The following is a 19,727-nucleotide window of genomic DNA, read 5'->3' on the forward strand; positions in this document are numbered from 1 at the left end:
TATATATATATGGATGGATGGATGAATGTATGGATGGATGGATGGATGGATAGATGGATAGATGTGTGTGTGTATATTATTATGGAATTATTTTATTTCATCATCCAACTGTGTTTCTAAAAAGACTTAAGTTTTTAAAAAACTTGAATCTTCTCTGGGCAAATTACAGTTGCAACACTCATCCTTTATAAATTCTCCTTCAGTGAAGGGTTTCCTGTGCTGTGCGATTAGCTGAGCTACCTCATAACTAGCCACACTGCAAAAAATGCTTTTCTTACTTAGATTTTTTTTTGTCTTGTTTCGAGTCCAAATATCTAAAAATTCTCAAATCAAGAAAAATTTTCTAGTCAAGCAAAACATAGTCTTGTTTTGAGAAATAATATGCTTATATTAAGAGATTTTTTCCTTAAAACAAGCAAATTAATCTGCTAATGGGGTAAACAAAATAATCTTAAGTCAAAAGGAAAAACAAGATTATTTTGCTTACCCCATTGGCAGATTAATTTGCTTGTTTTAAGGAAAAACTCTCTTAATATTAGCATATTATTTCTCAAAACAAATTAGAAAATTTTCCTTTATTTAAGATTTTTTAGATATTTGGACTTGAAACAAGACAAAAAATATAAATAAAAAAAGCATTTTTTGCAGTGCAGTTTAGAATTTTCTTGCACTTTATTAGCACGAAAAAACTGCTGTTGTTGAGCTGATAGGGCAGCTGCTAATTGTTTTACTTTTTGATCTCATTCGCCAAAATGTGATTATCAATTATGTTTCCTTCAGTTTGATCGGTTAGTTTTACATTATAACAAGAAGTGCTGCCTAATTGAAGGCATGTAATACCGACACCCGGTGGTTATTTATTGAATTACGTTCATTTTTGTATAGCGGGCCATTTTCTATTAATATTTATAAAAAGCCTCGCGGGCCACCACAGAACTGATTGCGGGCCACAGATGGCCCGCGGGCCGTAGTTTGGACACCCCTGGCCTAGTACATGCAAACCAGGTGCTGCTCGGAAATGGCTATTTTTGCTCAGCATCAGGTGCACAGCAGCAAGTTTGGCACCGAACTATGAATTTATTTTAATGCCAAATGTTTAATAATAATACTAATTTACGTTTTTATTTAATTTATGCATTTGCAATGAATGTATCCTGCTAACTGTGTGTGGTTCAAATGATAGAATATAAACTTATTTTATTTATAATTAAATAATAATAATTAAAACGTCTGGTTGCAGGGCTTTTATTTTGAGGGCGACGTCACGAGCTCCGATTTGGTTGACCAATGAGAGGAAAGTTGGCGTTTCAGCACCGCCTACATGTGTATAATGAACTTTAAACTCATTTATTTGTTTTCCTACCCTAAATAAAAAAAAAAAAAAACGAAAATCCAGCCAAAATCTCGTTTTTTGTGAGCAAAAGAAAAACCGAAAAACTGCAGTTTTCTTCCTTTCCTTTATTCCATTTAAAACCAGAAAATAAATAATGCACGCCCACGCTGAGTTCATTTTTTTTTTTTGATCAAACGAATAAGCAAATAAGTACACGATTTTTTGACTCATTATTTCGTTTTGGTTTTGTTTTTGTTTTAATATTACGTTTTAAGTTAATAAGCAGAATAACAAATGAGTTTCTGTTTTTTCTGCCTACAGAATAAACAGAAAAACGAAATATTCATCGTTTTCCTGATGTTTCGTTTTCCGGAATAAAAGGAAATAATCAAATGAACGGATGATACACGGACCTGTATGCTGCTTGACATTTAGAAATACATTTGTGAAGCAATATTAAAATTGGGGATATTCTAAAATTCTAAAATTGGGAATATTCTATCTGTTAAACTACATTTTATAGCAGAGTTGAAAATGTCCTAGTAGAAAAATAATAAATAAATGAAATTATTAATAAAACAATAAATGTTATTATATGTTAAAAACGTATAATAAAGCAAAATCATATAAATAAAGAAGTTCCAATTAATAAAATAAAATGTAACTGCATTTTTTTTTACATTCATAAATAAAAAAAACACCAGCTGGTTAATTTATGCAGTATATTGCAAGGCTTTAAGAATATATTTAAATTTATATATTTTTTAAATGTCTTTGATGTTTCACTTGAGCAATCTGTTCCTAATTTAGCAATCATCCAACAAAATGTGTATCTCTTGCAATATATTGCTGAATTTTTTAGACTAGAAATTAAATAATAGTTTCTTTAAAATGAATATAAGTGTCTCACCAGTAAGGATATACAGCCACATCACACTGATACGATAGTGATATTGTGTTTACAACAGTTTGATACTTGTGTATAAAAAAGAAAATCAAACACGGAGAGTCTCAAAATTATTTTGTATAAGGAACTACTTTTTCTACAACCATTTCTACACATCTGCTGCTTTTAATGCCAACTGCAGACGTATTTGGCTAAAAGGGAGCTGAATGAAGTGACGACCTAATTAAAAATGCTTGACTCTGCAGTTCTCATGTAATATCAGGTAAGTTCACACTATGCTAAATCATAAACATTACTCATTTTTGATTGCAGCAAGGATCTCAGCAAAAACAGTTCTGCAGACACTAAATGCTAAGAATGAAACGTAAAAGTGTAAGTTCACACACCCTGCCATACAGGTGGAGTACACTGTCAGAAAACAGTTTTGGCAAAAGTAAAGTTTTTTTTTTGGACTTTCAAATTTGGCATCCTACCGCACAACACGACATGTTTGCTACAGCCAAATCATCCTGCAGCCCAAGACCTGTTAAGCTAAGCAGGTCTGAGCCTGGTCAGTACCTGGATGGGAGACCACATGAGAAAAATTAGGTTGCTGCTGGAAGTGGCGTTAGAAAAGCCAGCAGGGGGCGCTTAACCTGTGGTCTGTGGGAGTCCTAATGCCCCAGTAAAAGTGAAGGGGACACAATACTGTCAGTGGGCGGCGTCTTTCGGATGATATGTTAATCCGAGGTCCTGACTCACTGTGGTCATTAAAAATTCCGTTGCACTTCTCATAAAGAGTAGGGGTGTAACCCCGGTGTCCTGGCCAAAGTCCCTTAATCAGCCTTTACGATCATCAGCTACCAATCATCCCCATCCATTGAATTGGATGTATCATTGCCTCTCCATTCCACCAATAGCTGGTGTGTGGTGAGCTGTTGTCCTGTGGCTGCTCTCTAATCAACCAAGTGGATGCTGCCCATTAGTGGTGGTGTGGAGAGACCCCCCACATGATTGTGAAGTGCTTACATTACATTCCAACCAGTCTCTTTTTGCAACCGGGAGCCTGTGTGACGTCATGTGTGACGTAGGTTGGTAAAACCTCTATATGTTTCTCATTTCTTAAAATTATCACAGGAAGAAGAAAAATACTGTAAATAATGTTCCACACAAATCCTTCATGTTGTCTGTTTAAAATTGATTTATGTTTAATCAACTTAAATTTGTAAAAACAATTATGTTGTGCCAAAAAACTCCTAAAGAATTGTGATATTTCAGCTTATTTTTAAATAAGTTGTTTGAACAAGCAGCAAAAATAACAAAACATTTGACGAGGAAGTACTATTACAGTCTTTTCAAAATGTTATACTTGTTACTTGCTATTTCTTTACATCATCTGTGAAGTTTACTAGCCGTTTCTGAATGATTGATCCATTTGCATCAGTTTCCATTGATTCTTTTTTTATAAAGTCTACTCACTAGTCAGAAATATGTTTGGTCAATTTCCTTTGCCTATCCTTCCTAGCATGAAAAATGAACAGGATGTGATATTATTAGCTTTCTGAATCACTTTATTTCTAAGTGGGCTTAGCATTAACTAAGGAAACATTGGTAACACTTTATATTAATGGTCCCCCTTTAGATTGTCTGTTGACCATAAGTTACTTTTCAAGTTCTTATCTGTTTACTCTCATCTAGGTAGTATATGTAGATTGTTTTTTAAATGTTTCTAGGCAATCATTACAATGTCTACAACATGTAAACATTTATTAAACTTTGGGTAAGTTAAGTGTCACCAATATAGGTTCTAGATGGTCAACAATGTATCAGTAGATATGTAACAAATCTTCAACAGATGTTCAACAGAGTATCAGTAGATAAGCAACAAATCTTCAGCATTAAGGTTCTAGATGTTCAACAATGTATCAGTACATATGTAACAAATCTTCAACAGATGTTCAACAAAGTATCAGTAGATATGCAACAAATCCTCAACATTTATTAAACTTTTGATAAGTTACGTGCTACCAAATTAGGTTGTAGTGTATTACAGTGTATTAGTAGATATGCAACAAATCTTCAACAATTTTTTAGTACATTTACCATCAAGATTTTTTTGTTGTCAGTGTCTGCATGTAGTTGCTAATCAGTTTATGAATAGATCTTCAGTAAACATTCAGATGCCTATAAGTAGCAACGCAACATAATTTAAAATGAACTTTAAACAAATATAAAGTTAGGGTTAGGTACAAATTTCATACATGCATTTGCTAACGTGTTCAACTAACTGTTCGTTGCATTTAACCTAACTTTCAGTAGACAGTTAGTTTACTTTAAGTTACATTTATCTGCTCATCTGTTGTCACACTAGGCCCATCAAAATGAAGTGAAAACCTAAGAAATGCTGTTGAATGGCTGTAAGGAGCCAACATCACAGACAGCATGGTTACTATTCTGTAAATGTTCAGCAGATAGTCAACAGACAGGTAGTAGCAACACTGGTGCAAGTATTTGAAGACAGACACAACAGTACCACACATACAAAAACATGAAATAAATACCAGAGTCATTAGTTCGTTCAACTGCTTTTAATGTATTGCTGTAAAAAAAAAAAAGAACAGCCCAAATAATTAAGCTAAAGAAAACTAACTTCAGGACAACTAAAAACAATTGTTAAATTTGAAGAGTTTAGATGCAAAACCATATCCGCTTGTTAAGTGATGACATATGTAATACTGTTTCCGGGTCCAAGTCGCCATTCATTTGAGTGGAGAAATCATTCGTTTATGATCACGTTTTATTCCTATCACACATTAAAGTCAATTTTATATAAAATCATAGTGTACACAACAATCTCTGGGCTTGCTGCATAACAAATACCAAAAATATAACAATAAAAAAAAATGAATCACTTTCTGACATCGGATATTAGGCATTACCACATGTTTTTGGACTTGTCAGGGAAACCAGAGTACCCAGAGGAAACCCACGCGAACATGGGGAGAACATGCAAACTTCACACAGAAACACCAACTGACCCAGCCGAGGCTCGAACCAGTGACTTTCTTGCTGCAGGCAAGACAATGCAGGCACCATATACATTTTTTTCTAAAATGTATATTTTTTTTAAGTCTCAGTTCTGCAATGTAACTTTTTTTGTGGCAAATATTTTTTTTCATTATCTTTAACATAGTAGGCTGAAAAAAAAAACAAATTTTAGAAAAACAATTTAAATGGCGGGCAATGTGGTGGCGCAGAGGGTAAAACGTTCACCTCACAGTAAGAAGGTCGTTGGTTCGAGCCTCAGCTAGGTCAGGTGGCATTTCTGTGTGGAGTTTGCATGTTCTCCCTGTGTTCGTGTGGGTGTCCTCCGGGTGCTCCGGTTTCCTCCACAAGTCCAAAGACATGCGGTACAGGTAAATTGAGTAGGCTCAAATATGTGTGTGTTTGGATGTTTCCCAGTGATGCATTGCAGCTTGAAGGGCATCTGCTGTGTAAAACATGGAATGATTCATTCCATTGTGGCAACCCTAGATTAATAAATGGACTAAGGTGAAAAGAAAATTAATTAATTTAGTCGGAATTTAATAGTTTTTGCATCTGATTTAAATATATATATATATATATATATATATATATATATATATATATATATATATATATATATATATATATTTTTTTTTTTTTTTTTTTTTTGGCATTATAAGCCAAGTTTATTGTGCTGTAAGTTTTTGCTTCTACAATTTACCAACAGTAAACAGGAGCATTATTGAACAAAGAAACATACAATAAACATGGCAACAATAAGTGACATAGCAAATCTACTCTAATCACTTATTCAGATAAAAAGACAAAAGTGAACCCTTCCTTTTTATTGATACAACATTTATGCAAAAATCTCCAAAAATGAACTCTCTACACTTTTGAGCGAACTGTTAATTGTCCTGGTGTGAAGCTGATGCTGTTAAATCCCTCCCTGTTAGCAAAGTACAGCTCTGCAATTGCAGCAAGCTGAGCCACTGCATTTTGAGAGACACCTTCTCTCTGAAACGCTCTGGTCATGGTTGGTCCACGTCTTGTCCACTTCAAAAGCCTTTTGTAGCAATGTATGACATCAAGAACAGCTGAAAAACAATTTAAAACATTAATACCTTCATGACCAAATAATCACAATGCAACCACCTATCGTAAGCCTAATGAGCACGTAAAATTATAGAAATAAGTATCATTAACATGCACATTTGTTTGTGTGTGTGTGTGTGTGTGTGTGTGTGTGTGTGTGTGTGCGTGCATGCGTGTGTGTGTGTGATAGACAGCATGTGCTAGGGTGTGTAAGAGAGAGAGCCAGTACATGTTTATGAGAGAGCATGTAGAAGTGTGTGTGTGAGTGAGAGCATGTACATGTGTCTGTGAGATGTCTATGTGTTTGTGTTGGCAACATTGTATCATTTAGTCATGCTAAAAAAGTAATTCTGACTTGAATTGAGATAGAATGTAGGTGTGTGTGAGAGAGAGCATGTACAAGAGTGAGTGTGTTAGTGAGAGTGTGTACACGTGTGTGTGTGTGTGTGTGTGTGTGTGTGTGTGTGTGTGTGTGTGTGTGAGTGAGTGAGACTAGTCAGTTAGTGTTGTGCTGAAATTTGCTATGTCCTGAAACCTTGTCAGACAAAACAGTTATTTACTTTTTGGTTTTATTTTTATATTATATTTTTTACATAATATAATCATTTTTATTTTAATATTTTATTTTAAATAATAATAGGCACACACACACACACACAGTCTAAAAATTGATTATTAAGCATGTAATACACACCTAGTCTAAAGACACATTATTAAAACATGCAAAATTACTTGAAATTTATACAAGTTTTCATGTCAAATGGTGATTAAGTGGCCAAGTAAATTGTTTTTGCCTTTATCACTCCGTCTGAACTTGAAAACAGAATTATGCTTTTTAAATCGAGTTTTATAACAACTAACTACTATACAGGCTAAGTTGAAATGGATCTAAGAAACTATGTTGATGCGAGCTGATCACTTTCCATTGGGCCTACTTGAAACAGTAACACAGTAAAATCACAAGTAACATTTGGTCAAAACTTCACACGTACCTTTTCTTCCACGGTAGTTGCATTTGGGTTGATCACGGAGAACAAATTTGCGCTCCTTTTGTTAAGGGAGCTTTATTTAGGCGGCAATCCTTTTTAAGCGCCTTTTATGTAGTTTTCCTGTAGAGGGCGCTTAGCTGTACATAATTTGAAGTAGAGTCTTATGGGAAAGATTAAAAACACTCATATTTTATAAAAACGAGTCATATTACATCTAGCTATATCATGTACAAATCAAAATGGTCCAGCTAACATTTAAAAAATTATTAAATAAAGTTTTTTGAATCATCGGAAATGACTATGTGATGACAGCGCTTAGAAATGTAACAGGTACCCTGTGACATCGACATAAGTTAGTACCCCGAACAGTTGGGACCAATGACTTTAAAAGCCGATATAAATTTAATAAAAATAATAAACTTCATGAAGATTTCTCATTAGATTAATATTATAAATTCAAACCGCAAAGAACAAAATAATTTTAAATATCTGGGCCGCCAAGTCCCGCCCATTTCCGGATTTGTCTTTTCCGCGCCAACAGAGCATTAAGCAGGTCGCACACCAGAAGCGACGCTCGGCCGCGCGCCACGCAGCGCCATGTATTTTAGAATTCTAATCATAGGTTTCTATCAGGATACACACACCGGCGCCGCAAGTCGGCGGCTGTCGGCGGCGCCCGGCGACGGCTCAGGACGCAGTTCATTTTTCAGCCGCGCCACAGAGCGCCATCTGATTAGTTTTATGTTAAATATCATTCGAATGTGCGCGTCTGGTGTGCGATACTTTAATCTGTCATGTACGCGCCGTGTTGCGTCGCCGAGCGGCGCTTCTGGTGTGCGACCTGCTTTATGCTGCATCTAAATTCATGAGTTCGTGCTGTAGCAGTTTAGGTAATGTATTTTCGCGAATGTAAATTAGTAAAAAATAATAGGTTTAATCAGATGTGTAGATGAGCACTTTGTTAAGATCACTCTGAGACAGTTTATATTAGTGAAACAAGTCACGTCTGAAATTAATACAGTGAATGCAAAGAAAAAGACAACGAAAAGCATGAAAATTGTGACATCTTGTAAAGACCGCTACATCTGGTAAGTATATTATATTTATTTTATCCATATCCTATTCAGAAAATAACATCAATAAAAGTAAGTTATTATTGGGCTATTATAGCATATTTGCTTCAAGATTAACAATTATTTTAAGCACTTACAAGTTTCACCCTCTTATAGTACTGTAAATGTTTAAAACCTTTTAAAATTTGATTTTCTTTCAATGCTTTCAACTTTTAAATTACTTTAAACCATTGTTTTATTCAATATAGAAGCAGTTCTCAAACTTAAAATAAGATGACTATAATTGAGACAGATTATTTTAACTTGTCTATTTATTTGTTTGTGTGTTTGTTTGTTTGCATTGCCAAAGGTAATACATGTTTATGAATAACTTTACTACTTATTTGCAGGCAGTGCAAGAAGTCATGTAGACGAATTTGGAAAAGTGTAAGGACGAAGTCTATATTTTTCCATTCCCATGCAAGTCATTTCAGTTGGATGAAGTGTATTTACAGGCAAGTTTTCATATGATCTCTACAGCATATTTTCTATGATCTCTAGTAGCCTGTTCTCTAGTATTCTACATATACATTTTTTTCATTCAGTTTTTTTTACTGTAATATAACATTGCATTATTTAGATTTCACAAGGTCTCCATATGCGACAAGTGGATATGATGTTACCATTGTGTGTATATACATAATATAAATATGTATACTGTTGATGTCAGAATTATTGGCCCCCCTTTGAATTTTTTTTTTCTTTTTGAAATATTAAAGGAGCAAGGACATTTTCACAGTATATCTGATATTTTTTTTTTCTGGAGAAAGTCTTATTTATTTTATTTCCACTAGAATAAAAGCAGTTATTAATATTTTAAAATACAGTTTATTGGCAAAATTATTAGCCCCTTTAAGCTATATATGTATTTTTATTTTTTTATTTTTTGATAGTCTACAGAACAAACCATCATTATACAATAACTTGCCTAATTGCCCTAACCTGCCTAGTTAACCCAATTTACCTAATTAAGCCTTTAAATGTCACTTTAAGGTGTAAGAAGAGTCTTGAAAAATATCTAGTAAATTATTATTTATGTCATCATTGCAAAGATAAAATAAATCAGTTATTAAAAATAAGTTATTAAAACTATTATGTCTAGAAATGTGTTGATAAAATATTCTCTCTGTTAAACAGAAATTGGTGAAAAAAATAAACGGGGCTAATATTTCTGACTTTAACCGTGTATATAGGTGACGCAGTGGGTAGCATGTTCACCTCACAGCAAGAAGGGGGTTGGTTCGAGCCTCGGCTGAGTCAGTTGGCATATCTGTGTGGAGTTTGCATGCTTTCCTCGTGTTTGCGTGGGTTTCTTTCGGGTGCTCCTGTTTCCTCCACAAGTCCAAAGACATGTGGTACAGATGAATTGGCTATGCTAAAATTGACCGTAGTGTATGAGTGTGAATGGGTGTTTCCCAGTGATGGATTGTGGCTGGAAGGGCATCCGCTGCGTAAAACATATACTGGATAAGTTGGCGGTTCATTCCACTGTGGCGACCCCAGATTAATAAAGGGACTAAGCCGACGAAAATGAATGAATGAATCAATATATATATATATATTTACATATATATTAGTTACATAAGTGGATAATAACAATGGAATGACACAAGGAGAAAGTACTGAACTACTGAAATGTATTTGATACTTCATACTACTGTATATTATAGTAGTAGCAGCTTAAAGACGATTAAAATTTTTGAGGTAACTGTTACTTACCCCTAATCTCATTCCAAATCTAAAAGAAATTAATTCATTCATTCATTTTCTTTTCGCCATAGTACCTTTATTAATCCGGGATCGCCACAGCGGAATAAACCGCCAACTTATCCAGCATGTTTTTACGCAGCAGAAGCCCTTCCAGCTGCAACCCATTTTTGGTAAATTAATTAATCTTATGAACACATAAAATATTTTTGTTATGAAGTATTAGAGAAGTGCCTAAAATATACCATAGTTATTTTAAAATTTAGGATGACCAAAAGCCTTTGAGTTTGCAACTTAATGTGGGTAAGTAAATGATGTAATATCGTTATATATGTAATGTTTTTAAACATGATAACAAAATGCTTTATTTTAATGCGTAAGATAAAACTTTTATTTATAAATATTTATTAAACAGTTTGCGATTGCTAACAGCCAGTGAATACAAGTGAGAGGAATTTAAATCTGTTGCCTAGTAATTTGTACATAAACATCCCTTCTGTTTTTGTAGGGTTTAAAGTTTGATAATTAAAATTGTCATGACAAGAATGAATGAATTTGCACCATTTTAGCATTGCAGTTTAACAAAATAGTGTGCTTTGAACTTAAACTTGGTGGTAAATGAGCTATAGTTTAACTACAAGAAATTAGCCAAGAGATTCTAACTAATAATGCAGCATTTTTTTTAAAGTTAATTACAGAGTGAAAAATCCCTAGACAAGTCTGAAAATTTGATTCAGGAAAAGTATGCAATTTTTTAAATGGAATTTGTGTAGTGTTTATACATGTAGATAAAAAAATTAACATTGCTCCATTGCTCTAATAAATTAAATTGCCACAAGTATTTTTATAGACTCACAATATTTGACTTTATTTTAAGGCTGCATGGCTTTTGACTATTCAGAGTTTTTGAAAAGGTTTAACTTAAATTTCTTTTCTATTTTTTCAGTATGGCAGAGGGCGTTTTGGAGGTCTGTGGAAAAGGAAATGCTGGTTATTTGGAATGGTTGAAATTTTGCCTTCCCGAAAACCTGTTTTGCAGCTGGTGGACAAACGGGACAAGAAGACCCTTATACCAATCATAGCAAAACATTTCAAGAAAGGCAGCATCATTCATAGTGATGAATGGCGTGCATACTCAAGTTTTTCAGAGAGGATACCTACATCACACAGTGAACTACAGCATTAGTTTTGTTATTCCATCATCACGGGTACATACACAATACATTGAAAAGGCATAGGCAAACTACAAAAGGGAAGTATGGAGACTGCGTGCAAACCGGACAGAAAAGTCGCTGAAAACCATCTAATATATATAGAATGGACTTATTGGTTGGGTAGGAAACACAAACAAGGGATTCTTGGAAGGCTTATACATGACATCAGTCAGCTCTACCAGTGTGTGTGTATACAGTTAAGGTCAGAATTATTAGCCCCCCCTTGATTTTTTTTTTTTTATGTTTTCAAAATGATGTTTTAACAGATTCAGGAAATATTCACAGTATGTCTAATAATATTTTTTTCTTCTGGAGAAAGTCTTATTTGTTTTATTTCAGCTAGAATAAAAGCAGTTTTTAATTTTTAAAATCCATTTTAAGGTCAAAATTATTAGCCCCTTTAAGCTATATATTTTTTTAGATAGTCTACAGAACAAACCATCATTATACAATTACTTGCCTAATTACCCTAACCTGCCTAGTTACCCTAATTAACCTAGTTCAGCCTTTAAATGTCACTTTAAGCTGTATAGAAGTGTCTTGAAAAATATTTAGTCAAATATTATGTACTGTTATCATGGGAAAGATAAATAGAGTTATTAAATCTATTTTGTTAAGAAATATGTTGATAAAATCTTCCCTCCATTAAACAGATATATATATATATATATATATATATATATATATATATATATATATATATATATATATACACACACACACACACAGTTTAAGTCAGAATTATTAGCCCCCCTGAATTATTAGCACCCCTGTTTATTTTTTCCCCAATTTCTGTTTAATAGAGGGAAGATTGTTTTAGCACATTTCTATTTCTAAAAACCTATTTCTAATAAATGGTTTATTTTATCTTTGCCATGATGACAGTAAATAATATGTTTCAAGACATTTTTATACAGCTTAAAGTGACATTTAAAGGCTTCACCAGGTTAATAAGGTGAACTAGGCAGGTTAGGGTACTTAGGCAAGTTATTGTATAACAATGGTTTGTTCTGCAGACTATCAGAAAAAAAATAGCTTAAAGGGGCTAATAATTTTGTCCCAAAAATGATTTTAAAAAATTAAAAACTGCTTTAATTCTAGCCGAAATAAAACAAATAAGACTTTTTCCATAAGAAAAAATATTATCAGACATACTGTGAAAATTTCCTTGCTCTGTTAAACATCATTTAGGAAATATTTAAAAAAGAAAAAAAAATCAAAAGGGGGCTAATAATTCTGACTTTATTTCAACTGTGTGTGTGTGTGTGTGTATGTATATGTGTGTATATATATATATATATATATATATATATATATATATATATATATTTATATGAGCAATATCACACGAGTAGCGTGTGGGAAGCGTGCGTTAGTGACCCCACCAGTGCCGATATACAGCCATATCGCAGTGCTACGAGTGTGATATTGCGTGTATACAACAGTTTGATGGCATAATTGTGGATATAAAAACTAAATCAAACATGGTGAGTCTCAAAAACCCTTTTGTATGAGGAACTACTTTCTTCCGCATTGGATTCAAATCATAAGCTGACAGTTAAACAGTTGAGCAAGCATGTTTTAAATTTTAGATCTGTAGTGTCTGCTTTCTGCTGGCTGTATGTGGGCGGAGTAATACACAAAGGGTAAAGAGGCTGTACAGGTGCTGATATTACGTAAATATATCACGGCTATCAGCCAATCAGATTCGAGAACCAGACAGAATTGTTTATATATATATATATATATATATATATATATATATATATATATATATATATATATATATATATATATATATAAAGAAAGAGAGAGCGAGTAAGAGCCATTTAATGTTCAGTTGTGTTTACTGAAATTTTTGACAGCAATACATTAAAAGCAGTTGAACGAACTAATGACTCTGGTATTTATTTTTATGTTTTTGTATGAGTGGTGCTGTTGTGTGTCTTCAAATACTTGCACCAGTGTTGCTACTACCTGTCTGTTGACTATCTGCTGAACATTTACAGAATAGTAATAGTACCATGCTGTCTGTAATGTTGGCTCCTTACAGTCATTCAACAGCATTTCTTAGGTTTTCACTTCATTTTGATGGGCCTAGTGTGACAACAGATTAGCAGATAAATGTAACTTAAAGTAAACTAACTGTCTACTGAAAGTTAGGTTAAATGCAACGAATAGTTAGTTGAACACTTTTGCAAATACATGAATGAAATTTGTACCTAATCCTAACTTTATATTTGATTAAAGTTCATTTTAAATTATGTTGCGTTGCTACTCATAGGCATCTGAATGTTTACTGAAGGTCTATTCATAAACTGATTAACATCTACATGCAGACACTGACAACAAAAAAATCTTGATGGTAAATGTACTAAAAAATTGTTGAAGATTTGTTGCATATCTACTAATACACTGTAATACACTACAACCTAATTTGGTAGCACGTAACTTATCACAAGTTTAATAAATGTTGAGGATTTGTTGCATATCTACTGATACTTTGTTGAACATCTGTTGAAGATTTGTTACATATTTACTGATACATTGTTGAACATCTAGAACCTTAATGCTGAGGATTTGTTGCTTATCTACTGATACTCTATTTAACATTTGTTGAAGATTTGTTACATATTTACTGATACATTGTTGAACATCTAGAACCTTAATGCTGAGGATTTGTTGCTTATCTACTGATACTCTGTTGAACATCTGTTGAAGATTTGTTACATACCTACTGATACATTGTTGACCATCTAGAACCTATATTGGTAACACTTAACTTACCAAAAGTTTAATAAATGTTTACATGTTGTAGACATTGTAATGATTGCCTAGAAACATTTAAAAGACAATCTACAGATACTACCCAGTTGAGAGTAAACAGATAAGAACTTGAAAAGTAACTTATGGTCAACAGACTATCTAAAGGGGGACCATCAAAATAAAGTGTTACCGAAACATTAGTTTAATGATGACGATCATTATACTCACAATCTCTACTTGCTTAACTTAAACCCTCCATTTCATGGTTAATATAGCAGAATCCAAAATGCAATAAAATTTCTAATGGTTCAGTACATCTCTAAAGAAACATCAGATCTGAGGACGCACAGACCTGATGCACTGATTTTATTGTCCACATTATACATACTTGAGCCTTGAAATAATTTCTTTTTTTTCTGTGGCGAATTACAGTCCATCTTTTTTCCATTAAACCACTGATCCAAAAACCTGAATTTAACTTAATATCATGCATCAAAAAGGCTTTAAGAAAATAAAAACCAGGTCATTTTCGAGGGCCATCTGTCAGTCTGGTCACTGCTAAAGCACTCAGCATGGGAAAGCAATCCTTTTTGGGAACCGTTTCCCTTCGGTGTCACGTCACATCAACGCGGTCACATTTAAACTGCCTTTAAAAGGGTCTTTTGGAAACTTCCCAAGGTTTGTTCAGTGTCAGAGAATAACTGACCTATCTCTGACTCATCTAGTTCACATTAATGCATAATTCTAGAAGCCTGGTTTTGAAAAGCCAGATGGAAAGTTGAAGTTTCTGAGGAATGTATACAGTATGTGGGAGGACGGGGATTTGTCAATGTTCAAGCAGCATATCCTTATGGATCTCCGATGACCCTCTGCTTTCTTACAGATGCTTTTCTTTGACCCAGTTTACACTTGAAATTTAGATTTTTAAGGTAATTTAAAATCTGATGACCACAAATGGACAATGCTAAATAAACATGCCATAACATACCATTCTTTTTCATATTTATGTAGTAACAATGATTTTTGTAACTTTTTTCATATGTAAAAAAATGTGTGTATTGTACGTCCTGTGTGTATTAAGTGTTTGAACCTGCATAGGCAAGTAACTAACAAGCTCTGTGCTGGACTTTAAACCTGCTTTAACATGGTCAATTGTGCGGTCTATTTCAGTTTCTCAAAATAGCAACGCACCAACAATGCACCTTAACACACCTCTTTTAAAGATCGGCACACCCATGAGTCCACAAAGTAGCGCAAATGGGTTTGTAAACAACGTGGTGCAATATGTGAAAATTGGGGTTGCGCTGGTCTGAAAATAGCAATATATTGTACCTTATATTTTGCAGTCAAGTTTTTCACGAGCAAATGGGCAAATTGTCTGCCAATAAAAAAAATTTAAAAATGGTGGCAACACCTTGCGTTTTTATTAGCAGGTTACAAAGTTTGTTGTATCTATAGGAGCACTTGGTTTTTTAAATTAGTTTGGCCAAGGTTTCATATTATGAAATGTCCTGTCTAGCTTCATTGTTCGGCTATACTAATATACTGTATGGTTTAGGTATTTGTATATGTACAATATTAAGTCAGAAGAGGTCCTTTGTGATTCTTGTGAACTGAGAGCCCTATAGACTTTAATGCAATCACCAAACCATTATCTTCTGCTTTGCAGATGGCTGATTTGAAACATAGTATTCTTCATTATGAGTTTTTCCACCAGGAGGGTTTTATCTGTGATCTTAATAACCAAGATTCTTTTCTCTTCCTCGCTCTCCAGCTTCTTCCCAGACAGTGTCCTACTTCTTTCTGGAGGATGCTCAAAAAAACAGTCGGGCTCTTTCTCTCCAATCTTTAAAGGAAAAGAGATGGCAATTATCTCTGTTCCAAGATAAAAAATAAAATGAAATTATCTCCAGAGATATTTCAAACAAAACTTCATTCTGTTAAGTTGTTTCAAGTCTCCTAAATTGCTTAAAGTCCTGCCTGAGGGATAAAATCATGTCCAGCTTTGTCAGTGTCAGACAAAAGGGACAATTTAAAGGTTTTACAGTGTTAACAGACAAATGGTTATATTAAACCTTTAATTTGCATTAGAACACTCTGTGCCACTGTTAAACCTAGTATTAAGATGCTTTGTTTCACATCAAGTGAATTACATTAAATACAGGTGTAAATGGGGTCTGAAATATCAGTTTCAATATCTCATCCACCGACAGACTTATAGCCAAATCCCAAGAATTGCTTTCATAGTGCAGACATGCATGTGTTCAAAAGCATTTAAATAGTCACAAAACACCATGTAAATGTTATAGGACGTGTAGTGAGAAAATACAGCAAAAACATGGATTCTGATTACCCACCTGATTACCTAGTTCAAAATAGCTCACATTAATAATCTGTGACAAATTATAATGTAGATTAAAGTGCTTGCATATCTACACCATTATTACTGTAGTAAATTAGCTCAAGGTTATTCTTCCCGCGCCTTTCCCCGCCGTTATAATGTTGCGAGTTATGATGAAAAGGGAAAGGGGTACTTTGCAAAACACATGATTACACAAAAAGAGATTAAAGTTTATATGAAAACATCAGTCTTAGACAAGCAGCTTAAAAAGTTCAGACCTGTTCCTGTGTTCAATGCTGCATGGCACATTCCTTTTGGGTTGTAAATACCTTGGAATCAGGTTTCGAGTTTTCTTTGGGGAAAATTGGCTCGGTTGTGGAATAAAAAGCAAAATAATTATGTGTCTGGTCGGCCATATTCGTTACATAATGCATAAGTAAATGTTCAATTAGGATTAATAAATGCTGTACATGTGTTGTTCATGATTAGTTCATGTTAGTAAATGCATTAACTAATGAAACTTATTGTAAAGTGTTACCGATTAATTAAAGCGCTTTCCATAAGTACAAAAAAAAAAAAAAAAAAACTAAACATTTGTTCTACAAGTATCTTCAACATGGTCATAAAGTCATTCAGGGCTGCCTGGCAGTGGCAATATGAAGAAGACTTACATTAGGAAACCTGAAGAGTGAAGAATTACTATGATGAAGAATGTTCGAGGTTACAGAAGTAACCCTTCGTTCCCCGAGGAGGGGAACGGAAGTGCCGTAGAGTGGATTGATTGAATCCACGAATGGGAGGATTCAGATCAGAAGCCGCTTGTCTGGAGAGTATTGAACGGGCCAATGAATGAAATGAGTTGGCAGCGTAAGCTTGCGCAGGTGTGCTGCATCGCCAATTATCCCAGCATATAAGCACACCTGAAGCGAGCAAACGCCATCCTTTTAAGCTGAAGAGACTTTCAAACAGCTAAGGGACAGTCATTATGGCGACGGATTATGGCACTTGGGTTACTTCTTTAACCTCGAACGTTCCCCTTCGGTTGGGGAACTTCAGTGCCATAGAGTGGATTGATTGAATCCACAAATGGGAGAAGTATGGAAAGCGCCATAATGACTGCACCTTACCAACGCCCCCGATGAGGGGATAGTCAAACAAGCGTGATGCACCCACATCATGGGAGGCGCGGTCCTCCAGCGTGTCCCTGGCCCTAATTTATCCTACTTCAACAGAAGTCTTACGGATTTAGATATATTTTTTGGGAAGTCGTGAGCATCTAGATTAGCCGTGGCGGAATAAGCATATGGGATCGCCTAGTGGGGATCACGCATAGCAGGCACCTATACCCAAAACGCGGGCTGACCAGCGGGCAGACCTACAACGTAGTGGGCCAGCAAGTGACTCCTCCGCTGAGTCAGTGCTGGGGGCCACGGAGAAATCTGCAGGGCTCACCTGACGGGGAACTTTACTGACAGATAAAAGGGCGCAAGTATCTCCGTGTTAGGGAAAATGGCGCAGCAAGCGTGTCTCAACACACTACCGAGTTGTTTCCTCAATCACCAAGGGTTACCTAATACCCTTGAGGAAACCGGCTCCACTCGCAGATTGTAAAACCTTGCAAATGTGTTGGGTGTCGTCCAGCCCGCAGCTCTACAGATGTCTGTTAGAGAGGCGCCGCGTGCACGTGCCCAAGAGGATGCAATGCTGCAAGTGGAGTGTGCACACACTCCCGGGGGACACGGCTGACCTTGACTCGAATAAGCGAGTGAAATGGCATCCACAATCCAGTGGGATAATCTTTGTTTCGATACGGCACTTCCCTGCTGCCGACCGCCATAACAGACAAAGAGCTGCTCAGATCATCTAAAATTCTGAGTACGGTCCACATAAATGCGCAGAGCGCGAACTGGACAAAGTAAAGAAAGGGCTGGGTCTGCCTCCTCTGGGGGCAGCGCCTGCAGTTTCACTACCTGATCTCTAAAGGGGGTGGTAGGAACCTTGGGCACATAACCCGGGCGGGGTCTCAGGATGACGCGAGAGTAATCCGGCCTGAATTCCAGGCACGAGTCACTGACCGAAAATGCCTCCAGGTCCCCGACCCTCTTAATGGAGGCCAACGCAACCAGCGGAGATCTTAGAGATACTGATTCGAGTGGCTCAAAGGGATCGGCTTGCAAACTCGTGAGAATGAGGACGAGATTCCAAGAGGGCATGAGAGGGGGGCGAGATGGATTAATTTGCCTAGCACCCCTAAGGAACCGGATGATGAGGTTATGCTTTCCCACGGTGTCGCCAGCTACCGCGTTATGATAAGCGGAGATGGCGGCCACGTAAACCTTGAGAGTGGAGGGCGACAGCCTGCTGTCCAACTTCTCTTGAAGGAAAGAGAGCACAACACTAATCTGGCAGTTTCGGGGGTCTTCTCTGCGAGAGACGCACCATTCAGTGAATAGACTCCACTTCAGGGCGTAGGCGCGCCTCGTGGAGGGGGCTCTAGCCTGGGTGATGGTATTAACAACCGTAGTCGGTAGGTTCCCTAAGTCTTCCTCGCGTCTAAGGACCACACGTGGAGGTTCCAAAGATCGGGGCGAGGGTGCCAGATGGTGCCCTGTCCCTGAGAGAGTAGGTCCACTCTCAAAGGGATCCGCCAGGGGAGGGCCGTCGCGAGGAGTGAAAGCTCTGATATCCAGGTCCGGTTGGGCCAAAGGGGCGCAACTAGCAGAACCTGTTCCCCGTCCTCCCTGACCTTGCACAGTAACTGCGCGGGCAGGCTCACTGGGGGAAACGCATACTTGCGCATGCCCCGAGGCCAGCTGTGGGCCAGTGCATCCGTGCCGAGAGAGCCCTCGGTCAGGGAAAAAAACAAATGGCAATGAGCGTTCTCGGGGGAAGCAAACAGATCGATCTGGGCCTCCCCGAATCGCGCCCATATCAGCTGAACAGACTCGGGGTGGAGTCTCCATTCTCCAGGGCGTAACAGCTGTCGTGAGAGCGCATCGGCTGCACGATTGAGCGTGCCTGGAACGTGAATGGCGCGCAGCGATTTCAGCCGCGGGTGACTCCAGAGGAGCAGACGGCGGGCGAGCTGAGACATGCGGCGAGAGCGCATACCCCCCATGCGGTTGATATACGCCGCCGCCGCCATACTGTCCGTCCTGACCAGCATGTGTTGCTGCTCCAGCACCGTTAAAAAGCGGTGGAGAGCGAGGAACACAGCCAACAGCTCCAGGCGATTGATATGCCATTGCAACTGGGCA

The 19,727-nt window shown here is 36.5% G+C and overlaps 2 long non-coding RNA genes across 2 annotated transcripts in view; one reads left to right on the forward strand and one right to left on the reverse strand.

The window, feature by feature from the left end:
- Window positions 1-3,404: 3,404 nt before the first annotated feature.
- Window positions 3,405-19,727, reverse strand: part of LOC141379542 (uncharacterized) — a 30,338-nt gene continuing 14,015 nt past the window's right edge. The window contains exons 2-3 of the long non-coding RNA XR_012396376.1: window positions 14,320-15,975; window positions 3,405-3,816 (exon numbers count right to left, since the gene is read on the reverse strand). This is a non-coding gene — a long non-coding RNA (uncharacterized lncRNA). The remainder of the gene's footprint in view (window positions 3,817-14,319; window positions 15,976-19,727) is intronic.
- Window positions 8,181-11,228, forward strand: LOC141379541 (uncharacterized). The gene is made up of 3 exons (XR_012396375.1): window positions 8,181-8,418; window positions 8,793-8,897; window positions 11,096-11,228. It is a non-coding gene; the product is annotated as an uncharacterized lncRNA (long non-coding RNA).

Source organism: Danio rerio, chromosome 20, assembly GCF_049306965.1.
Source record: "Danio rerio strain Tuebingen ecotype United States chromosome 20, GRCz12tu, whole genome shotgun sequence".
Classification (NCBI taxonomy): domain Eukaryota; kingdom Metazoa; phylum Chordata; class Actinopteri; order Cypriniformes; family Danionidae; genus Danio; species Danio rerio.